Source organism: Schistocerca piceifrons, chromosome 2, assembly GCF_021461385.2.
Source record: "Schistocerca piceifrons isolate TAMUIC-IGC-003096 chromosome 2, iqSchPice1.1, whole genome shotgun sequence".
In the NCBI taxonomy this organism is placed as follows: Eukaryota; Metazoa; Arthropoda; class Insecta; order Orthoptera; family Acrididae; genus Schistocerca; species Schistocerca piceifrons.
The window spans coordinates 772,139,768-772,162,898 of record NC_060139.1 but is presented as its reverse complement, the minus strand read 5'-3'; the positions used below and the strand labels follow the sequence as shown (position 1 = coordinate 772,162,898).

The following is a 23,131-nucleotide window of genomic DNA, read 5'->3' as shown; positions in this document are numbered from 1 at the left end:
ATGATAAACGGGTATTCATTGGACAAATACATTATACTAGAACTGACATGTCATTACTTTTTTATGAAATTTGGGTGCATAGATCCCGAGAAATCAGCACCCAGAACAACCACCTGTGGCCGTAATAACGGCCTTGATACGCCTGGCCATTGAGTCAAACAGAGCTTGGATGTCGTGTACAGGTACAGCTGCCCATGCAGCTTCAACACGATACCACAGTTCATCAAGAGTAGTGACTGGCGTATTGTGACGACCCAGTTGCTCGGCCACTACCAGACTTTTCAGTTGGCGAGAGATCTGGAGAATGTGCTGGCCAGGGCAACAGTCGAACATTTTCTGCATCTAGAAAGGCCCGTACAGGACCTGCAACATGCGGTCCTGCATTACACTGCTGAAATGTAGGGTTTCGCAGGGATCGAATGAAGGGTAGAGCCACAGGTCGGAACACATCTGAAATGTAACGTCCACCGTTCAAAGTGCCGTCAATGCGAACAAGAGGTGACCGAGACGTGTAACCAATGGCACCCCATACCATCACGCCGGGTGACACACCAGTATGGCAATGATGAATACACGCTTCAAATGTGCGTTCACCGCGACGTCCCCAAACACGGATGCGACCATCATGATGTTGTAAACAGAACCTGGATTCATTCGAAAAAATGACGTTGTGGCATTCGCGCACCCAGGTTCGTCGATGAGTACACCATCACAGGCGCTCCTGTCTGTGATGCAGCGTCAAGGGTAACCGCAGCCATGGTCTCCGAGCTGATAGTCCATGCTGCTGCAAACGTCGTCGATCTGTTCGTGAAGATAGATGTTGTCTTGCAAGCGTCTCCATGTGTTGGCTCAGGGTTCGAGACGTGGCTGCACGATCCGTTACAGTCATGTGGATAAGATGCCTGTCATCTCGACTGCTAGTGATACGAGGCCGTTGGGATCCAGCACGGCGGTCCATATTACACTGCTGAACCCACCGATTCCATATTCCGCAAACAGTCATTGGATGTCGAACAACGCGAGCAGCTATGTCGCGATACGATAAACCGTAATCGCGATAGGCTACAATCCAACCTTTATCGATGTCGGAAACGTGATGATACGCATTTCTCCTCCTTACGCGAGGCATCACAACAACGTTTCATGAGGCAACGCCGGTTAACTGCTGTTTGTGTTTGAGAAATCGGTTGGAAACTTTCCTCGTGTCAGCACGTTGTAGGTGTCGCCACCGGCGCCAACCTTGTGTGAATGCTCTGATAAGCTAATCATTTGCATATCATAGCATCTTCTTCCTGTCGGTTAAATTTCGCGTCTGTGGCACGTGATCTTCGTGGTGTAGCAATTTTAATGGCCAGTAGTGTATTTGCCTACCTAATTCTTTCCTATATATGAGAACAGTTGTAGAGGATATCAGCTCCCTCTTCTCTAGCAGCTATAATTTTTTCACCTTTATTAGTGCTTTGCTAAGAGACTTGGTGAAACTGCAGTACTTGTTCCCAACCTGAACACAAACACTGTTATCGGAGTATACGTAGAATGATTACAGGACGTTATACTTCTTCATTATACTAACAGACTTGCACTTGCAAGACACACCACAAATTAATGTGGATATTAAACAAAAACCAGTGCATTTTAATACATAAATAATATTTAATGTAACTTCCTGGCAGATTAAAACTGTGTGCCGGACTGAGACTCGAACTCGGGACCTTTGCCTTTCGCGGGCAAATTGCTAGAGCACTTGCCCGCGAAAGGCAAAGATCCCAAGTTCGAGTCTCGGTCCGGCGCACAGTTTTAATCTGCCAGGAAGTTTCATAACAGCGCACACTCCGCTGCAGAGTGAAAATCTCATTCTGGAAACATCCCCCAGGCTGTGGCTAAGGCATGTCTCCGCGGTATCCTTTCTTCCAGGAGTGCTAGTTCTGCAAGATTCGCAGGAGAGCTTCTGTGAAGTTTGGAAAGTAGGAGACGAGGTACTGGCGGAAGTAAAGCTGTGAGGACGAGGCTTGAGTCGTGCTTGGGTAACTCAGATGGGAGAGCACTTGCCCGTGAAAGGCAAAGTTCCCAAGTTCGAGTTTCGGTCCGGCACACAGTTTTAATCTCCCAGGAAGTTACATATCAGCGCACACTCCGCTGCAGAGTGAAAATCTCATTCTGGAATATTTAACTTAACACATATTTATTGCGTTTGTACCCTCAGAAGCTACAAAAGAACCTTACGCTACACGGACCTGGACTTCTTTGGGAAGTTCTTATACGAGATTTGGATATAAGCTACCACGACCCTGCTGTTCTGGAATTCGTACTGTACGTATCTTTACATACCCACCTTAAGCTAGCACTGGAGAGCTTACATACACTCAAGTTGTGCAAAAACGGAAGTCCGTTATTGTTACAATCCATCACCTTGGTAAGTCCTAATCGTCAGAAAACGGAGAACATACACGTAGCTCGAAGAAACAGCCACACGCCTCACTTTCCTGCGCAGAGCTGTGGCGCTCCGCGATTGGTCGTGTGTCAGAGGGCAGGATGCCGGCGGAGTCTGTGCCACGGGAGAGAAGTCTTGGGGGAGGCAGCAGTTCGGCGCCGGCGCGCTGAGGGGAAACAGGCGGGCGTTGCCGATCGATGTGGCCCCGACACCCCGAGCCACAACCGTACACAACAGGAACAACTCTCCATGTCCGTCGCGGCACATTACACTCACAGCGAAATGTTATTCTTACACATTTAATCTAGCGTACCAGCCGGGCAAAACTGTTCCACGGCATGTAAAGCTTGTCTTCCTACCATTTTCGGATCATGATCGAATGCGTCAAGTTCACTAACATTTTCAAGCGTCAGATTGTTTAAGGGGGGTAGGACGTCAAACGGGCCGACTTGGAGCAGGAGAGGCACCACCACACGACATTTTAATTTCCACTGTCTATACTTTTACAAATAAATTCATAAAACATTGTCAACACGACCAGGAAGAATTCAGGATTCAAACTCATAGCAATGTAAGTTCAAAAGTATAACAAAATAATTTTTTTTATGTGTGAAATTTCATCATTTTTTTCACTTACTACTGGCTGCATTTGTTGCTATAAGTACATTTTTCTTCACAAGTAAGAGAGATCCTTCGGTGAATTTTGCACAGCATACAAACCATACTTACAGGTGTATGAAACTCTAGAATTTATTTAAATAATGAAAAAATGAATGAGCTGTTACATTTTAAACTTCATGTTTAGAAAAAACTCAAATTTTATGGTTAATTATCTCAATTTTTAGCACAATTTTTAATAGATCTGGAAAATTCTAGAGTTTCATACACCTGTAAGTATAGTTTGTATACTGTGCAAAATTCATCGAAGAATTTCCCTTACTTATGAAGAAAAGTGTAGCTATTGCAACGAAAGCAGCCAATAGTAAGTGAAAAAATGATGACATTTCACATGTAAAAAAAATATATTTTGTTATATTTTTGAACTTCCTCTGCTATGAGCTTGAATCCTGACCCCGTCCTGGTCATGCTGACAAAGTTTTATAAATTTAATTGTAAAAGTATAGACAGTGGAAATTAAGATGTCCTGTGGTGCCTCTCCTGCCTCGGCCAGTTTGACGTCCTACCCCCCTTAAGCATTTAGAGATAATGCTAAAAACCGATATGAAATGCGACGAGCATGTAAAATCAGTGTTGGGGAAGGCGAACTGAACATTTTTTGGAAGGGTTCTACGATACTTCCACGCTTATGTAAAGGAAATTGCGTTCAAGACGCCAGTGCCACTAGTTCTATTGTCCGATTGTTTGGAATCGGGATAAGAATAAAAGTCGAGCAGTCAGAGGTGCCCAGAGGGCAGTCATCTAACAGTGCCAAACACCATCTCAGAGGAGCTCTGGCAGTTTACGACCTCAATTACTTGCTGGATGTATTCCAGTCTATGTCTTCCTCAATAGTTTTTACTCTCTACAGCTCCCTCTAGTACCATGGTCGTAGCCCACAGCTCGTGGTCGTGCGGTAGCGTTCTCGCTTCCCGCGCTCGGGTTCCCGGGTTCGATTCCCGGCGGGGTCGGGGATTTTCTCTGCCTCGTGATGACTGGGTGTTGTGTGATGTCCTTAGGTTAGTTAGGTTTAAGTAGTTCTAGGGGACTGATGACCATAGATGTTAAGTCCCATCGTACTCAGAGCCATTTGAACCATGGTCTTAACAGACAAACATCTCATCCTGTTCGTTCTTCTTCACAGTGTTTTCACACATTCCTTTTCTCGGCGATTCTCCGAATCTCCTCATTCCTTACCTTATCAGTCTACCTAATTTCCAACAATCTTCCGTAGCACCACATCTCAAATGCTTAGATTCTCTTCTGTTCCGGTTTTCCCGCAGTTCATGCTTCATTACCACACAATTTTGTGCTCTAAACGTACATTCTCAGAAATTTATTCCTCAAATTAAGGCCTATGTTTGATAATAATAGACTCCTCTTAACCATGAATGCCCTTTTTTCCAGTGCTAGTCTGTTTTTGATGTTCTCTTTGCTATGTCCATCATGGATTATTTTGCTTTTTACGTAGCAGAATGCCTTAACTTCTCTACTTCTCTATCACCAGTCCTGATGTTAAGTTACTCGCTGTTCTCATTTCTTCTTCTTGTCACTATTTCCGACTTTCTTCGGTTTACTCTCAATCCATGTTCTATACTCTTTGGGCTGTTCATTCCGTTCAATAGATCCTGTGATTCTTCGTCACTTTCACAGACCACAGCAATGTCATCAGCGAATCTTACCATTAGTAACTTCACCTTGAGTTTTACTCTCACTCTTGAACCTTCTTTTATCTTCGTCATTGCTTCTTCAATGTGGAGATTGAACAGTATAGACGAAAAATTGTATTTTACCCGTCGTTCCCTAAAGCCTACCCCTATTTTTCTCAGAATTTCGAACATCTTTCACCATTTGACATTGCCGAACGCTTTTTCCAGGTCCTCAAGTCCTATGAACGTTTCTTGATTTTTCTTCAGTTTTGCTTTCATCATCGACAGCAAGGTCAGAGCTGCCTCTCTGGTGCCTTCACCTTTTCTAAACCCAATCTCATTGTCATCTAACAGATCATCAATTTTATTTTCCATTCTTCTGTATATTATTCTGGTCAGCAGCTTGGACTGGTAAGCTGATTTTGCGATGATTGTCGAACTTGCCGCCTCTTGCTATCTTAGGAATTGTGTGGATAATGTTTCTCCGAAAGTTGATGATATATTGCCAGTCTCATACTTCCTACACACCAACGTGAATAGTTGATTTGTTGCCATTGGAAATTCCGATGGAATATTGTCTATTCCTCCTCCCTTATTACACCTGAACTATTCCAAATTTTAAATTTCTAAAACTGGATTCCATACCCCTTCCCTACCGCTTCCTGTTCCTTCTTTTGTAATGACATTAGACAAGTCCTCCATGTCATGAAGGCCTTCAATGTGTTCTTTTCCACCTATTCGCTCCCTCCTCTGCATGTAATAGTGGAATTCCAATTACAATTTTAGTGTTATCGTCCTTGCTTTTAATTTCATAGAAAGTTGTTTTGACTTTTCTGCTCAGTGAGTCAGTCCTTTCGACAATCACTTCTTTTTCGATTTCTTCACATTTTTAAGCAGCCATTTCGCCTTAGCTTCCCTGTATTTCGTATTTATTTCACTCCTAAGCCACGGACGTACAGGCTTTGGACGACAATTCGTGTAATTCAAATGAATTTGCTTTCTTCGGTCGGCGCAATACGAAATACGGAGTGTCAGGAAATGATAAGTATAGACAAACAAGAATTTTTTGGCATCTCAACTGAATTACAGTTCGGAATCAGTGAATTCAAATCACAGCTTTATTGGAAACAACGAGTCGCAAGTTTTAGGCGTAAATTACAACCTCAAAAAGTAATTTTTACTACCGGAAAGGTTGTGTATCTTATGCTTAAAGTTAATGTAGTGAATCTTTTTGGGATGTGGTAGGCGGTCATTAGCTACGCATTAATTACTCGTGTTATTATTGCTTACCAGTGGGTTCAAAATGGTTCAAATGGCTCTGAGCACTATGGGACTTAACTTCTGAGGTCATCAGTCCCCTAGAACTTAGAACTACTTAAACCTAACCAACCTAAGGACATCACACACATCCATGCCCGAGGCAGAACTCGAACCTGCGACAGTAGTGGTCGCGCGGTTCCAGACTGTAGCGCCTAGAACCGATCGGCCACCCCGGCCGGCTTACCAGTGGGTTTTACGTCTGTAGGGTGCTGATTATGATACATGAAGTGGTTTGGAAACTTGCTGTATGTGTTTCCACTTTCCTGTGCTTCATATGTTCAGCCTTATTCTAAACCTTAGGTTTGTCTTTCAGACATGTGTGGAATGAAATACATTGAAAGTTAATTAGGGTATGGCCGCACAACTTAAAATAAATTCAGTAAAACAGGGTGTTTGTAATCTTGATTTTCAGAGTCCCCACGAATCATACCGAATATGTAAGAAAACGTCTCCCCCTTCATCTCGTATTTTCGTAAAACTTGTCGGTAATTTATAACTGAGGATAGCGTGTACAATACTCGCCATGTTCTTTTCGAGATAGAAATACAGTAGCTCACTCAAGTGCTTTTGCCATCTTTTTATTAGCAAAAGCTGAAACGTAGCACCCATCTCCAAGCAAAGAGACGTCTTAGTATCCATACCACCCTAGGAGGGTCATACATAGAACAGAATCTGATCTAACTTAACCTCTTTGACCCCGTCAGAATCTGACGAAGGAGACAGGATGAACTTTGGCCAAGCTGTCGGCCGATGTTGTCAGGCGACCCCTGACGACGGCGTCTGACGACCGTTGTCGGTGCCACAGTGAATGCAGTCTAATCTGACAGAAAGTCGCTTATATTGGTATCAAGTACCATTTGCCTTGCATTATGTGGTAGCTGGCAGTGTGTGCACATATCAACCAAAACATTATGACAACTGAAACTTTCTGAGTCTTCCGGACCGAGGCTCGAATTCGGCACCTTTGCTTTTGCGTGTAAGTGCTCTACTGACTGACTTACCAAAGGACGACTCACGACCCGTCCTCACAGCCCTATACTCTGCAGCTTTAAGGCTGTGAGAATGGTTCGTGAGCCGTCCTTTGGTAGGTCAGTCAGTAGAGCACTTACCTGCGAAACGCAAAGGTCCCGAGTTTGAATCTAGGTCCGGCAACCAAGAAGTTTCATATTAGCGCGCACTCCGCTGCAGATGACAGATCCGGAAACATATAAAGGACTTGCCTAATTCGTGCTACCCAGAACTACTCCTTCACTGCGCTTCAAAGGTGATCCAACACGCTGGTGGTCATAGTGTTCTGATACCTCATTATTTATGCAGATACAGCAGTGAGGCAAAGTCTGGCCACATGGTATGTGGAAGATTTCGTCTAAGGTCGATTCGTGTATAGACGATTCGTGTATACCACCGATTCTTGACCTACAGGGAACACATCTGTTTCCCAGCAAGTTTTCCGTGACGGTCCTCCAGCAATCACTGTTGATGCTTTGTGGATTTTGAATGTAAAACATGTCAAGTGACGAACATCTTCAGGTTCTTTTTCTTCCGTGTGAGGCGTAGCGCCGTTTACCGATCCTGCCTTGGAGGCGGTTAAGTGGGAGATGTGTCTCAGAGCTGGATAGTGACAGATGGTGACGCGAGACTGGATGCGCACGTAGTTTATGTATCAGCCGATAGAGGACAATATTGGATAGGGGGACTGTGATTTTAGTTTCGATTGTGCCCACTAGAGTGCACTAAAGTAATAGAATGTTTTTCATAAACTGTTCTAGTATTTTCATAAAGTGTTATTATTTCTTTTTATGTACGTAAAATGTTTTAAATGTGTTTTAGCAGTATGAACGATGCGTCAGTGTGGGTTAATGTTGATATGAAGATAATCGTTTAACGAGTGATGTAGTAGGATTTAGTGTGGGAACATTTCGAAGAAGTATGGATACGGACAAAGGGGATTTTTGTGGAATAGATTTGTAAAGTAAGTTTATTGTAAAGGGAAAGTTAATTCAGGTATAAACAACAATAGTAAATAACTTTATGCATAAGCAAAACTGCAGCATATTAGATAATTACGCTGGTAAAAAGTGCAGTCGTAAGGTTTACTATTTTGCGATTGGTTATGGATGAAAAGCGCAGACTGACGTGGGAGAGTGTTGTTTTACTATTGGCTGTTGAGTAAACTGACCAATGGTAAAGCAATATTCTTCGCGCGCCTTTCTCTGCTGGTAGAGAAGACTTATAGAGTATTCTAGAAATGAGTCGAAGCCTAGCCATGAAAGAGATCGGACGTGTGCAGTAGTATATCCGATGGAAATGATAAGTTGCCGGATCTAGCAGTGTTTCATACATCAAAAGTGTTGGAAAGTGACGGCATAATTATACCGTTGTGTGTGTAGAAATTTCGGAATTTTTAAGTGAATTTTGTGAGAAGAAAAGACATAAATTCAGTGTGGCGTATTGAGCAGGTCGGTGTCTAAAAACTGTGACTGCATTTGGTACCGACAGACTTAATATTTGGCGAGCATTCTCATTCAAAAACAATCAGTGTTTTTGTAGCTATTACGTTTTCGGGAAATGCAAGACCATAAACTTGCTAACGTGAGTGAAAGGTATTATGAGTGACTGTGTTAAGACTTGCACGGGCTTGGCAGTGATACTTGTTCATCTAAGTTTCAGAATATATTAATTGAGGACAAAATTTCCAACCTTTCATTTCGTGTTTCTCCCGAAACGTAGATTAGTGACTTTAATTGCAGCCTGGTTCACGTCGAAGTACAGTAGGTTTCACTCGGCTTTCCTACTGATGATCTGCTGAGACAATGTTCACAGGTAGGTGCAGGTTCGTCGTAAAGGGACGGAAAGAACCGTTCCGCCGCACGTGGCATAACGTTTGGAGACTGCAGCATGTGTGGACTTCACACTCTGTGTCAGAAAACAGGTACAGTTGCGTAATCTTAAGAAGTTGTGTCTAGTCCAGCCTGCGATACAAGTTTCATTTCAGGCAAATGTACACTTCGTTGTGTTGCAATTTTTACGGAGGTTTGTGTACTTTTTTGTGAGGATCAGGCAGATGCATGCAAAACGCGCCTTCTGAGAAGAGGCCGTCCCCCTTGATGATGATCACGACAGGTTGCCGCTGCCGGTTGGACGCGGCGGCTGCCCCGAGCGTTAATTGGAAGAAGCGTGAGCAGCCGCGGGGCAGTAAACGTCCCCGTAAGTCAGCAGCCGGCCCAGGGCACGTCACTTATTGTTGCACCGCCTCGCCGAGAGGTCCTTAGCTGCCGCGCGGCCAGCTCTCGTGTCGCGGGAAAAAACTAATGTATTCCCCACTGTGCACGACTACCAGCTCTTGATGTCCTTTAATTTCAGCGCCTGATCCGCTGCCGATATCGTAATGACCACTGGTCATACTAATGGAGGAATTGTCCAGCTGCCGATACAATAAAAAAGAAATAAAAGTAACAAAGGCGAGCAAATTGAGTTTCCCGCGAGTTCTTCGAAGACTGGCGTCCCTGTCTGGATCCCGTGCGGCGCTTTGCTCTCCTTATCTGTAGCGACAAACGTTCAGGGAATAATGTCAGCGCAGGAGCAAGTTTATACATGTTTAACCTTTGTTTATGCGTTCTTCAGTAGTCTTTCAAACCGTCTACCGAGCTAGTGCGGCAGGGCTCATTAACTGCAGGGGCGATTATCGAAGTTTTATAGCCCCTGATTTGTTGCATGATTGCAAATAGGTCATCCGCTTCTAAAGGGTTTCAATAATTCTTCGTGCCCCTTTTGGATTAAAGCTTTTGTGAAATGTGTTCTACGCAAGTCCTTTGTCACATAAGTGCGGCTCTAATTTACAGGTAGAGGTAGCTTAATTATCTTCTGATAAGTTAAACACCGTATGTTTTTAATAATGATAGATCAAAACCAATACCAATAATCACAAGGCTCTCAGATTCATCAACCCGTTTTGTATGCTCACAAACCACCAAGGCCATTACATCCTCCACTCACATATAACTGTTATTCGGTAGCTCAGAGGGTGTCAGACTGAAAATTCAAAGGTCAGGGATTACTTATCGCTTTTTTCATCTCTGACAATGATTTCTTTATATGAAAAATGCACAACTACACTATGGTTCGGAATTCACCTCTAACTGCTGGTCCCCTTGTAATTAGCTGTGTAAGTCATCTCGAAGGCCGGAGAAAGGCAAGGGCGTACAACCTTCAACAAGATCATGTTAGTTGTACAGTGGTAAAACCTACACAGGAATACACAGAGATATTGTTGCATTACTCTGTCTTCTGGTTCAAATGGCTCTGAGCACTATGGGACTCAACTGCTGAGGTCATTAGTCACCTAGAACTTAGAACTAGTTAAACCTAACTAACCTAAGGACATCACAAACATCCATGCCCGAGGCAGGATTCGAACCTGCGACCGTAGCGGTCTTGCGGTTCCAGACTGCAGCGCCTTTAACCGCACGGCCACTTCGGCCGGCTCTGTCTTCTGTGTTCCACGTTTAGTTGTATGCATATTACTAGATCTACCACTGTTGTGAAAGTATTTTCACAGAAACAAAGCCAACTGAGGTAACAAACCGATGAAATCATAATTACATGTTTACTCTGTAAGGATCCACGGGGGATCTCACCTCATTTATACCAAAATAACTGTGAACAGCCTCCAACATTTTGTGGCTGAATTTCGGACTCAATTTATATAGGAATACGATCTGAGCAGTGGGAGCACGTGAGTGCTAGGGAAGAGCTCAACTCTTCGGGGCGTAGCGCTGCAGCCGAATGTCAACGATAACTTGAGACAAAGGCTAAACAAATGAAGAAATGCTGACAATAATGGGAAGGGGTCTACATTTTGTAAAGTAATAAGGAGGCGGCAGACCTGGATGTGTCACGTTTTAAGACACGAAACTAATGTACGGGAAAAAAAATTGCAACACCAAAAAATAATTAGAGTAGTGAAATTTCGAGAATGGGTGTGTATGGATAACATATTTAGTTAACAAAACAAAATCATATGTTAATGTATGTGCAACATAAGCTACAGCAGATGTGAAATGCTGCTACATTAATAACAAGTGTAACCGCCAGAATCTTGAGTGCAAGTTCGCAAATGAGCATGCTTGCATTGCGTTATATAGGTGTCGGATGTCAGTTTGTGGGATGGAGTTCCATGCCTGTTGCACTTGGTCAGTCAATACAGAGACGGTTAATGCTAATTGGGGGCCGGCCGGTGTGACCGAGCGGTTCTAGACCCTTTAGTCTGGAACCGCGCGACCGCTACGGTCGCAGGTTCGAATCCTGCCTCGAGCATAGATGTGTATGATGTCCTTAGGTTAGTTAGGTTTAAATGATGCTGGAGTTGTCCGATGATGTCCCATATGTGCTCCATTGGAGACATATCTAGTGATCGAAAAGACCAAGGCAATATGTCGACACTCTCTAGAGTGCAGTATTTTGGTGAGAACTATCCCGTTGGGAACACCCCTTGGAATGCTGTTCATGAATTCCAGCACAACAAATCAAATCACCACATTAAAGCAGACGTTCGCGGTCCACATATATGAGAGAGTGAAAGGTCTCTGTTGGATTCCTTTCATGTTTGATTTCTTAAATCTGTTGTCATTTACGGCATAAATTCCTCTTCTAAATTTACTGTGGCGTTTCTGACTATCTGGGAGGAGACTGAGTCGTGGAACGTGTTACTTTTACACATAAACAAGAACGATCTGTCACACTACTACACTTTAAAACGCAGTTTATATGTAATTCATGTTACACAGTCTCATACGGAACCTACATCCGCTTTCTTTTATATACTGTATATGATAAGATACTGTCATCCCCCTTCCCTTCTGTGTGAGAGCATGAATGAGCAAATGTATTTCTAGTTGCATGCTTGAGGGTAGCAGACAAGCCTGTCTGCTAGAGAACAGTAGGACCAACGTCGGAACAGGTAGCTACGCTTTCTAAAAGCAGAGAGGTTTCCGTTCTTAGCATGGTCCTGGCCGTCCCTTGTCATGTTGGTATAGGAAGCTGCCCCTCTGGCCACTTCCGTTGGTATTTGTGAGCCACCCTGAGGAAGCACGCTCGGTAGGAGCGCAGGTCAGTCTGTCCGTGGCGAGCGTCTGAAGTGGTAAGATCTCCGGCTAAGCGCGTGTCTGCTAAGTCCGTAGGACAATGGATTTCTTAAGTTCAGCCTAACTGAAAACTTAATCACCTTTATTTCAGGTTTAGCTTTAAAATATCTAATGTTATCTTAAATTGCAACGCAGTGTAATTCGCGTGTGAAGTTCAGATTATTTTCCGGTAGTTTCTTTGTCACTACTTTGTGAGTAAAGTGGAACCACGTGTTGATCAGTAACTCTAACTAAGATCATCAATCTTAAATCCGAATGTGCGTGAGATTATAACGTCTCGTCTTGACAGTATTTTTCAATATAGCAACTTTTCTTTATGTTCAACCCACGTGGGGTGTACTTTGTGAGACCACTACCACGTGCTTATATAATTGTTTGACCCATCAGGTTAATAGTAAGACGTTAGTAACCAGTTCGAGGTTTTTCTTTTGTAAATTGCTTTTCGATCTAATTTATTTTAATTATCAAAATTATTGTGGAGTTACACGCTTTGTGTAAACCATGTTGACCACGTGAAGCATGTGGTGTAATCATCAAAGTAGCCCTCAGCTATTCTTTTTGGGAAGATTTCACAGAGAGTTAGTATGAATTTAGTATACCAGTGTGTGGTAACTACATGACGGGCAGGATTGTGCTACGAACGTAATTTCTTTGGGTGAAAATTGAATCGGTTGGTTGTGGTTAATTTCCTATTGCATATGTTTCAACGTTCTTCGTGTGTTATTTTATGAATGCAGTGTTGTATGCAGTCTCCCAATCTTGGCTCCATATTTGATGTGTTCCGTAAGATTACAAACTCACATTTTCCACGATCCTAAATAAGGCACCAGTTTATTTATGAATCAAATTTAATATGCTGAAATTTCAATGATCAATGTTCAAATAAATTTCCAAATATAAACTGATTTATTTCTTTTTATTTAAATTCTCTTTTTTTATATATATATCACCGGTTGTCATATGACTATTAAAAGATTATAATTAATGTTAGTCTGGTTGGGAATTTGGTAAGCTAGACTGGATACCTGGTGAAACAGTTGCGCAGTAATGCAAGGTTAACTTCCCCAGACAGCTCACAGCTTTTAACCCGCTTTTATTGTCTATCAGTACCGCTTTCATAGCACAATAAAGCTACAACGTTACAAGAGTGCTCCTGCTGTCATACGAAATCGTCCCCAAACATAACTCCATGTCCAGTGTGTCTAGCACGCAGGCAGATTGGTTGCAATTCCTCAACTGGCCTCCTCTTAACCAACACACGGTTATCACTGGTACCGGGGCAGAACCAACGTTCACCAGAAAGGGCAATAGACTTCCACTCTGCCCTCCAATGAACTCTCGCTTAACGCCGCTGAAATCGCAATCGGCGGTGGCTTGGGGTCAGTGGAACGCTCGCTACAGGGCGTCTGGCTCTGAGTTATCCTTGAAGTAACCAATTGTAACACTTCGTTCTATCACTGTGGTGCCAACTGATGCTCAAATTGCTGCTGCTGATGCAGCTACGACCCGACAGAACAAAACGCCGGTCTTCCTTCTCGTAGAGCCAAACGCTCATCCAGAACCCGGTCTTCTTGCGACTGCACAGACATTCTCGTGATAACGGATCCCAGCAATCATGTGCAGTAGATACATTCCTGTCATGACTTTCTGGAGTAATGCGAAAGGAACATCCAGGTTCTCGTAGCGGTGTTACACGAGCTCGCTCAGACTCAGTGAGGTACTGATAAAGGCATTCTTCATTAACATCAGGCTACCACTTACAATCTCAAAGGTAACTAACACTTATGCAGTTGTAGTCACATACATGAGAAGCCTTTCCTGGGCTTGACTCAGGCGCGGGTGGAACGCTTGATGCGCTATTCCTGCAGTACTTCTCTTTGATGGCGATGGTGTGTCTCTCTGCATGGATTTCCCTCTGGTATGACTGGCGTATGTGTCATCCTCTGTGTGCTACTGGAGGTGTTTAGTCTCGCAGCAGGTCAGGCCAACGCGTAGTCGACCTGACTGACGCTCACGAACGTTCCAGTGTGTATTTGAAGCAAACCTGATTTGCATCCTCATTGTGGCACAGTAAGCGCCACTCTTATGCGACTGGCAAATAGACGACACCTTTCAAATGCAGAAACACGGTTACCAACTACGTACAACTCCTCCTTAGTGTTGCGATCTTTTTTCCGACAGTATTTATGGTGGAAATCGTACTGAAATGTTTAGTACAGCGTAAGAATAGAGGAAGACCTATGACTGATAAATGCCGCAAGAGTTACAATCAGCTGAAAAGAGTGGCTTCAGATAGCTGCCAAAGGAAGACAGCTGTTGTAAACCAGATCAGAAATTGAAACCCGAAGAGCTGGCCATCGTGACTATTATACCATAGCACTACGAAAATTAGGAACTGCTCAACACGAGCGTATTTCCCTTTTTCTGGTAACTACCTCTGTCGGGAATCGTACTGGCCGCCACAAGGTTTGGGTAACCATCAGATAACAGCCATTTAGCCACTACGGCCAGAGCAGATGACTAATATGATAGCAAAGCAAGTTATAATTGATGGCTGAAGGGAATGCCTAGCTTCTTGCCTCGATACATATCGCTTAATGGCGTTCGTCAGTCATTAATCGGACAGAGAGCTAAGTGCAGCGCAGAGGAAGTCAAATTAATCGAGCGTAGTTTTGCGAGACAAGGTGGCCAGCCTCGGCTGCAGAAACTGGTACATTTGTTAGTGTCGCCAAGTGCGAACAGCTGGCGGCGGCTATCAACCGGCCGCTTCCTCGCCTGCTCGAATTCCGATCCGCGACGAACTCGCGTACAAAGAAACCGGACGGGCGGGCTCACATAAAGAAGCGGGTTTATTCGGGAAACCACTTATCCGCCCGGCCTTCGCCGCCGCCACCGCACACACATATACACACACACACTCACACACACACACACACACACACACACACACGTTCGTGCGGACGAATTTATCAAGAACGAGGTGTTAGGCTGGGTACGTTAAGATTAGCAGTGGAGGGGGAAAACGGTTTAATTACCGCGCCTGTGCCGAAGGAACAGGTTGGCTCGCTGGAAATTCGCCGCTTCACAAACTTTCCCTGGCCGGCCGGCGCCAGCTGCGATGCTGCTTAGCATGCGGCCCGCCGCCGCTTCCGCCGCCGACGCGAGCCGTCCGCCCGGCGTGAACGAGCTATCGCCGCTATCGCATGGGCGCCTGCAATGCCCGCTGCAGTACCCGGTACACACCGACGCCTTTATTCGCAGTGTATCTTTCTTTTTGTTTCCTCCTCGGTTTCTTTTCGCGGCCCGTCACCTGCCGTTACGACATACCGCTGCACAAGCACGTCTGCAGGTAATTAAAGACCGTTTGATAATGGGCCTACAAGGCCAAGAGGTTGTGTTTACCTTACGCGCAGCGACGGAAGTCATACTTTCATTGAAATAAGTATGCTGCATGGCGATTTTTTTAAACAGCCGTAACGCAAACAAGCGGAAGTACACGGACCGAGAGCCTGCTATACGCGGCCTCGAGAATATCGGTCCCTAAAATCTGTCTTTCGGATAGCATCTCGCGTTTCCGGACGTAAGTCATGTTCTGCAACAAGTAGAAAAAAACACAACCCAGGTAGTATCTCTTTTTTATTTCCTACAACTCTAAAATACATAACGAGTCATAAAAAAGTTTTCAGTGATCCATGAAAATATTTGCTTTATTCCAGTCTCGGATCGCAATGTCTATTAGTAATCACGTAATCAATTGCAGTTGGTAATGACAGCTTCGGACGTAGAAAAATATAAACACGTAGAGGTAGCCTAATTTAGAAATGCACTTCTATCTATACGTATGTAAAGCAGAAAATTCTACAAACAACTCTACAACATATCCATACCCGAGTAGAAACGTGTTGCATTGTACATACCACGCCATTACATGTGATGGTGCAGTCAAAATCATTAGCCATTTTGGCTTCGTCAAACAAACAAAATTGTGGTAAGAACTGAGCTGTGACGGCCAATGATACTTTTACTCTATTTCACTGTTGTGGCTGTAGTTTATTGCGAGCTACCGTCTAGCGAGCTTGCTACCTGAGTGCATTGGCCATATATGATAATGTTTTCATTGTATAAGTAGACTATGTAATCTTTTAACAGAGGTGTTTGTTTCAATAAGACATTCTTTCCCATTAAATTTTATTATATGACATGTAACCAAAACCATTTACGTTTTATCTTCCACATTTCCTTTTATGAAATGGGAAGTAAGTTTTTATGTAACTGTGTATACGGAACGCAGGTTCTGAAAATCACGTAAACTGATGAGCAGCGGTGACATGTAGCAGGCTTGGATAAAGGCACGTTTCTTACCTCTGCGCGGCAGTATAACTGTGTCTCTCTTCATGTGTAGTATCTACGGTTCAATGGCGCACTTTACAATCACAATTTTATTTCTTTAACGAAGTCGAAATGGTTAATGATTCTGACTGCAACACCACTTACAACGGCTTGACGTGTATAATATAACGGGTTTCTATTCAGGTTCAAAATGGTTCAAATGGCTCTGAGCACTATGGGACTTAACATCTGAGGTCATCAGTCCCCTAGACTTAGAACGACTGAAACCTAACTAACCTAAGGACATCACACACATCCATGCCCGAGGCAGGATTCGAACCTGCGACCGTAGCAGCAGCGCGGTTCCAGACTGAAGCGCCTAGAACCGCTCGGCCACAGCGGCCGGCGGACCCATTATTACTGTACTTATTTTTCTTGTTTCGATGAGTACCAACACTTCTCAAAGTATTCGGCACCATTTTTTGCACACCCTCCACATACACTTTGACTATACCAGTTTTATATCGTAAAAGCTTTGTGATCGGTAACTGGAATATATGAAAATACTCTCCTGGATCGCTGTGTAAAAGGTGCTTCATTTTTTTTACAGTTTTTCATTGATCGGCAATGGAACAATGAAAAAAGAACGGCGTCAGTGGTGCAAGCAATGCGACGTTGGACAGTGTGTTTTCCATGTTTTGAATTCTAATCAGACCAGCAAACATATTGTACAGTACAGGTAACATCAGTAAGCGAATGAACGACCTAAGCAGCCATGGCAGTGAAACATAAAAATAGGGCGATGTTGGTAAAAGGGTAGGAATTTGCGGGGAAGAAGGTGGGGGTAAGGGGTTGCCGGAGGCTAGTTGCACCGCTATTTGCGGAGGTACGACCCACATGGCCGCAATCCGTCTGAGGCCTCTAGAAGAGTGAGCGGGTTCACGGCACGCCATTTCTTCGCACAGCGGTCCCCGATTGGTGACCCTACAGGAATCGACGGCTAATGGAGCGCTCGCGGGGGAGGAGACGGCGCGGATAATTCAGCGTCTGCGCGTCACCGACTGGGCGGCTGCCGCTGCTGCTGCTAAACTCCACGTGGCGCTACACGGCACTGCTGCAGTCCGTGGGTCTCAGTCTCATCAGGAAATGCAAACACTGTTATCTTTTCACGATGTCTATCATTCTAGCATGAGGTTTTCCTGTTCCGAGACCATATTACGATAACCAAAACTTAACACTGTTAACTATTGTGAACTATTTTAGGACAAGATCTACGCGAAATTTGATGGAAAAGTCAAAAGGGTATAAATTATCTTCGACAGTGTATCAAACAATAACACAAAAGCCAAAAGCACTTATGCTACCAAACACAAGAGGTTTGCGTCATAGCTCTGGTAATCGTCACCAGTTGCACAGGGTGTTTCAAAATCTTTCCATCTAACGTGTAGGGATGATAGGTCACGTCATGGGGAACAACTTTTGTTCGAGAAAAGATATTCGCTGATGCCTCCCGGCAACGCAAGGCATCCTTTTGAATTGGTTATGCCTCCGAGAGACGGCAGTGCGTAGGCTTTCTGAGGCATGAGTAGGCCTTGTGTGTTGCAAACACTGCTCTCTATATAAGGGGGTCAGCGCAGTTCCCGATTTGTTTCTTAAATAATCTCCACCACATACAGATACTCATTCTTACGGTTGCCTGTTGAAAGTCCCTCTATCAATTTAGTAAGCTAGGTACTAGGAAACCTTGTTAGTTTGGTGATATCTCGTCGTCCTAGTGCCGGTGAATACTAAACGACTTCTAGCATCACCAGGAAGCGTCAGTCAACGTTTTGTCTCCTATGACGTGAACTACCACCCACACACTTTTGATGCAAATACTTTGAAACACCTTATGTACCAGTCACGATTTTCTCTGTCATTTTAGATGAGCAATTTTCTATGTAGGTCAGCAGCTGATAGTTTTTCTGAAAATAGCAGTGGCGCGTCTGCACTTCGTTCTTATTTTTATAATTGTTTACATTTCTAACTCTGCGACCAGTTTCGGAATCCGGCTCAAATTCTTTCTTTCTTTCTTTCTCTTGCGCTTTAGTCCCTCAACGAACGCAGGGTCGGCGTGATTACAACGGATTTGGCAGTGTCAGTGGTTAGGGATGGCCGGATGCCCTTCCTGCCGCCACCCCGTACCCCCCAGTACGGAATCAGTGTACCCCAACTGTCTGCGACTAGTGTAAATCGTGAAATAGTGCGGACGTGTTGCAAATGTCTGCGACGCGTGTAACTGAGAACGAACGTGGGGACCAGCCCGGTATTCACATAGCGGGATGTGGAAAACCGCCTAAAAACCACATCCAGGCTGGCCAACACACTGGCCCTCGGCGGATTCGATCCGGGGCAAGCGCGCCTACCCGAGTCCAGGAAGCAGGGCGTTAGTGCGCTCGGCTATCTTGGCAGGTTCGGAATCCGGCTCAAATCTCAAGCGTCAATTCTTGACGTCAAACTAGACTTCGCTGTAACGTCATCATAATCTGTAAGCTGAAGGTCGAGAGGGGAAGAAACGAAAACAAAGGGGAGGGATCAGTGCTGTCAGCTGCATTGGGACATCACGCAGAATCGGTGACAACGAGTGGAAATGTGTACCGGTCCGGGATTTGAACCCGGGATCTCCTTGCATACTAGGCAGGTGGAGTAACCACACCGCCATCCGGGACACAGTTTTATCGCAACTGCACGGAATATCTCGGCTGACCTCACGGCCGATCCACTCTTCCATCGAGCGCCACCTATCCGCATCATAATCACAAGCTACACTTAGACTAAAATTAGACAGGAATGTCGCATAGAACATATTTCAGCCTAACTGTGAGCAGTGATGATTCAAGGGTCCAGTTGAGATCTAGGCTGCTTACAAGAACGAGCACTTGGGAAAGGATCTGTCATCACGAACCGAGTCGCTAAGATAAAAACGTGCATACATAAAATTAAAAAAAATAAAGTGTAGCTTCTGTGGCACTCCTATTTCCAGAAAAAATGTATAATTTCGTCTTTTACTACTGTAAAAAGGTGAAGCTGTCGCCAACACTTTACCCGGCAAGCTCCTGTTGGTGGTGATGTGCTCTTCCTTCCTCCAGCCTTTCACGCTTCCAATGTTTGGGGGACCTGAAGTATAACGTGGCCTCCCAACCGAGGTGCAACTAGGAGTTTTTCATGTTATCTAACTCTTCCAGAAGTGAAATAGGTGTGTAGGAAACGCATCCAGACAGTGTCTGCGCAATAACCACTGCACTCGAAGCAATTCAGAGACGGGCTGCTACACTTGTTACCGATAGGTACAAATAACACGCAGACATTACGGAGATGCTTCGGGAACTCAAATAGGAAATCCTAGAGGAAAGGCGACTTTCTTTCCCAGGACCACTATTGAGAAGATTTAGAGAAACGGCATTTGAAGCTGACTGCAGAACGATCCTACTGGCGCGAACGCACTTCGCGTAACTATCAGAAAGATAAGAGAGATTGCGGCTCGTACGGAGGAATATAGACAGTCTTTTAGCTCGTTCAATTATCGAGTTGCAATGGAAAGAAAATGACTGAAGGTTACCGTTCGCCACGCACCGTAGGGTGGCTTGCGGAGTGTGTATGTAGCTGCAGCAAACCCAGGATAACAAGACAAGGGACAGGGCCAAGAAAAAGAAGACAGGGCGTGGCATTAGTCTCTGATCTGCTTCGTTTAGGATCTTTTAACTACCATTGGTCTTTCGCATGTTACCTGGCTGCCGGTGATACACCACTGCGTGCAGATGTGTTGGACAGTGCGCGTTGATACACCAAATAAATCGGTAACTTGAGTCATAGTGTCGTCACAGACACATCGAAACACTAAAGCTCCTTGTGAAATTCGGTCACGTCCCAGCGTAGACTCATGCTATTGCGCTGATTCCATACAACCGACTAATACATACACATCAATTCACCGTTGTGAGTTAGGTCGGGTGTGGGGGGCACATAACCGCCATCTACAGCGCTCCAAAGCGACTAGAGTGCTCTTTTAAGTGGGTAACTAATGCTTTGTCTGGTGAGGTTATTTGTCATACAAAACACTGATGCCTCTCAAAGATAGGCTGTGTACACAGTATGTCCCAGTTCCGGTAGGACTGCTTGTATGAGATTCCAAACTGCAAACCTATCTTCTCGTGGAGAGTTGCGGTATTACGATCCTTGAAGTTTCAAAAACACTGTGCAGAAAGTGAAAGAACTAGCACTGGTGTAACAGGTATACTGGGCGCGAACGTAAGAAGGTGTCTGACAGAAAGTGAGAGTGGAGCAGCGAGACAACATAAAGCTGACTTTTTTTGCGTCCTTCAGAAATCGGGGTCGAGAATTCGTCGAATTCGACCCGAATGCCGACAGGCACGTTCCTGGTTCCTGTTTCATGAACACAGCCAACATCCAAACTAAATTAATACTGTGCACGAGTTTTTGGTCAGCAAACGACCCAAGTGGATCTGAGCACTATGGTACTTAACTTCTGAGGTCATCAGTCCCCTAGAACTTAGAACTACTTAAAGCTAACTAACCTAAGGACATCACACATATCCATGCGCACGGCAGGATTCGAACCTGCGACCGTAGCGGTCGTGTGGTTCCAGACTGTAGCGCCGAGAACCGTTCGGCCACTCAGGCCGGCGGTCAGCAAATGGATAACTGGTCTGACTCACCCTCCAGACGACTTCTAGTTCCCCAAATTGAGAGCCACGCGGGGTAGCCGAGCGGTCTTGGGCGCCTTGTCACGGCCCGCGCGGCTTCCCTCGCCGGAGGTTCGAGTTCTCCCTCGGCCATGGGTGTGTCTGTTGTCCTTAGCTTAAGTTAGTTGAAGTTAGATTAAGTAGTGCGTAAACTTAGGGACCGATGACCTCAGCAGTTTGGTCCCAGAAGACCTTACAACAGATTTCCAAAAAAATTTTCCAGATTGAAGTTGGCAATGAAAGGACATGTTATGATGCAAGAAAACTGCACTGCAGTATTAAACACAACCCCAAAAAATACAGTGACTTTTTCAAAACACTTCTAAAACGATTTTAGCTGTGTTTTAATTCACGAGGAGTCTATTTCGAATAAAGAAAGTGATTTTATGAACATAATCGACGACTTTTATACTTCATAGCCACAGTCCTAACCCAAGCGGGGCACTCTAAATATAGCTTCAATGGACAAAGAGAAACACTAAACTCTTTCAAAAAGCAATATACAGTTTGGTTAAATAAAGTAGTCTGTTCCCGCCATCAAGTAACACCCTCGAGTGAAATAAAATAACTTGCTTGTCCTGATGGCCCTATGTGCCAGACGGATCTGTAGTGGCGGCGTCCCTAAGGAGGATAAGAAAAAAAGGTTTGCTTTTTTACAAGGTGTATCAAAAAATAAAGAAAAATACCGTGTGCTGCAAAGTTGTTACGACTGTTTTCTGCATAACTAATACCACTTCCTGGTCTTAATACAGCTTTCATTGTTGGGTGTTTTTACTTGTGCCACGTCAGCGTATCAAGCTGCTTTCAGACTTGCGAGCCCCCTGCAGCTAATCTGATTGTCACTGCTGCCACAGTGCACGGTGACACCGGGTTCTTAAAGAAAACGTCGAGGAGCCCGCTCCGGGGAAATGATCGGAATTCACAGCCCAACACCTCGGGCTAAACTCGCTAAATGTGCCGGGAGACGGATACGGGCCCGGCCGTGGTACTCCGCCGTGACAGCAGCGACTGGGAGGGGAGGCAGAGGCCGTGCTAACAAGGAGTGATGTATCCAGCAGGAGTCCCCCGCGGCGAGGCGAGGCGCGCCGCCCCCAGGTGCGGGGGTGGCGGCCGCGCTCCACTCCACGAGTCGGCCGCCGCCTGCGTTCCAGAATATTAATACGCGCGGGGGCGGGGCGGCTCCGGCCGCGCCACACCGCGGCTGTCAGCCCGCTCGGCCTGCCGCTCGTCATGAAGAATGCACGCACCGCCTCTCCCCTGCCAGTCGAGACTTTGTTTGTCGAATTACCGGCGTGAATCATTCAGTGACAAGCCATCACGAGCGCGCGCAGGCGCCACGCTGAAACGCCTCTCGTCGGTGGATGACGGACGCGGCACGCACCGCCACCGGCTTATTAGTAACTGTCCGCTTCCAGCCCGTCGCGCTCTTCTCCACGGCTTAAGCGCGCCATCAGCTTGAAGCTCTACACGTAGCTCAGTTAACAAGGAACAGCAGCGAGGCGGTATTTATGTTCGTTCAGAAGAACCGGGAATTTTTAACCTGCACCCTCGGCAACAGCAAGTTTGGATGGTATGTTCGGTTCTCTGGAGGGAGCAAAGGCTGCATTGGGGACGGGGGTGGGGGGAGGGAGGATAAAAAAATGATCAAATGTGTGTGAAATCTTATGGGACTTACATGCTATGGTCATCAGTCTCTACTTAACCTAAATTATCCTAAGGACAAACACACAAACCCATTCCCGAGGGAGCACTCGAACTTCCGCCGGGACCTGCCGTACAGTCCATGACTGCAGCGTCTGAGACCGCTCGGCTAATCCCGCGCGGCGGGGGAGGATCGCACAGCACGTTTCGTGTCACTCT

General features: G+C 45.2%; 1 protein-coding gene across 1 annotated transcript in view; it reads right to left on the bottom strand.

Moving 5' to 3' along the window:
• The window catches only part of LOC124775841 (T-box protein H15-like), a 389,667-nt gene that overhangs the window by 222,214 nt on the left and 144,322 nt on the right, over window positions 1-23,131 (bottom strand). The window lies entirely within an intron of this gene.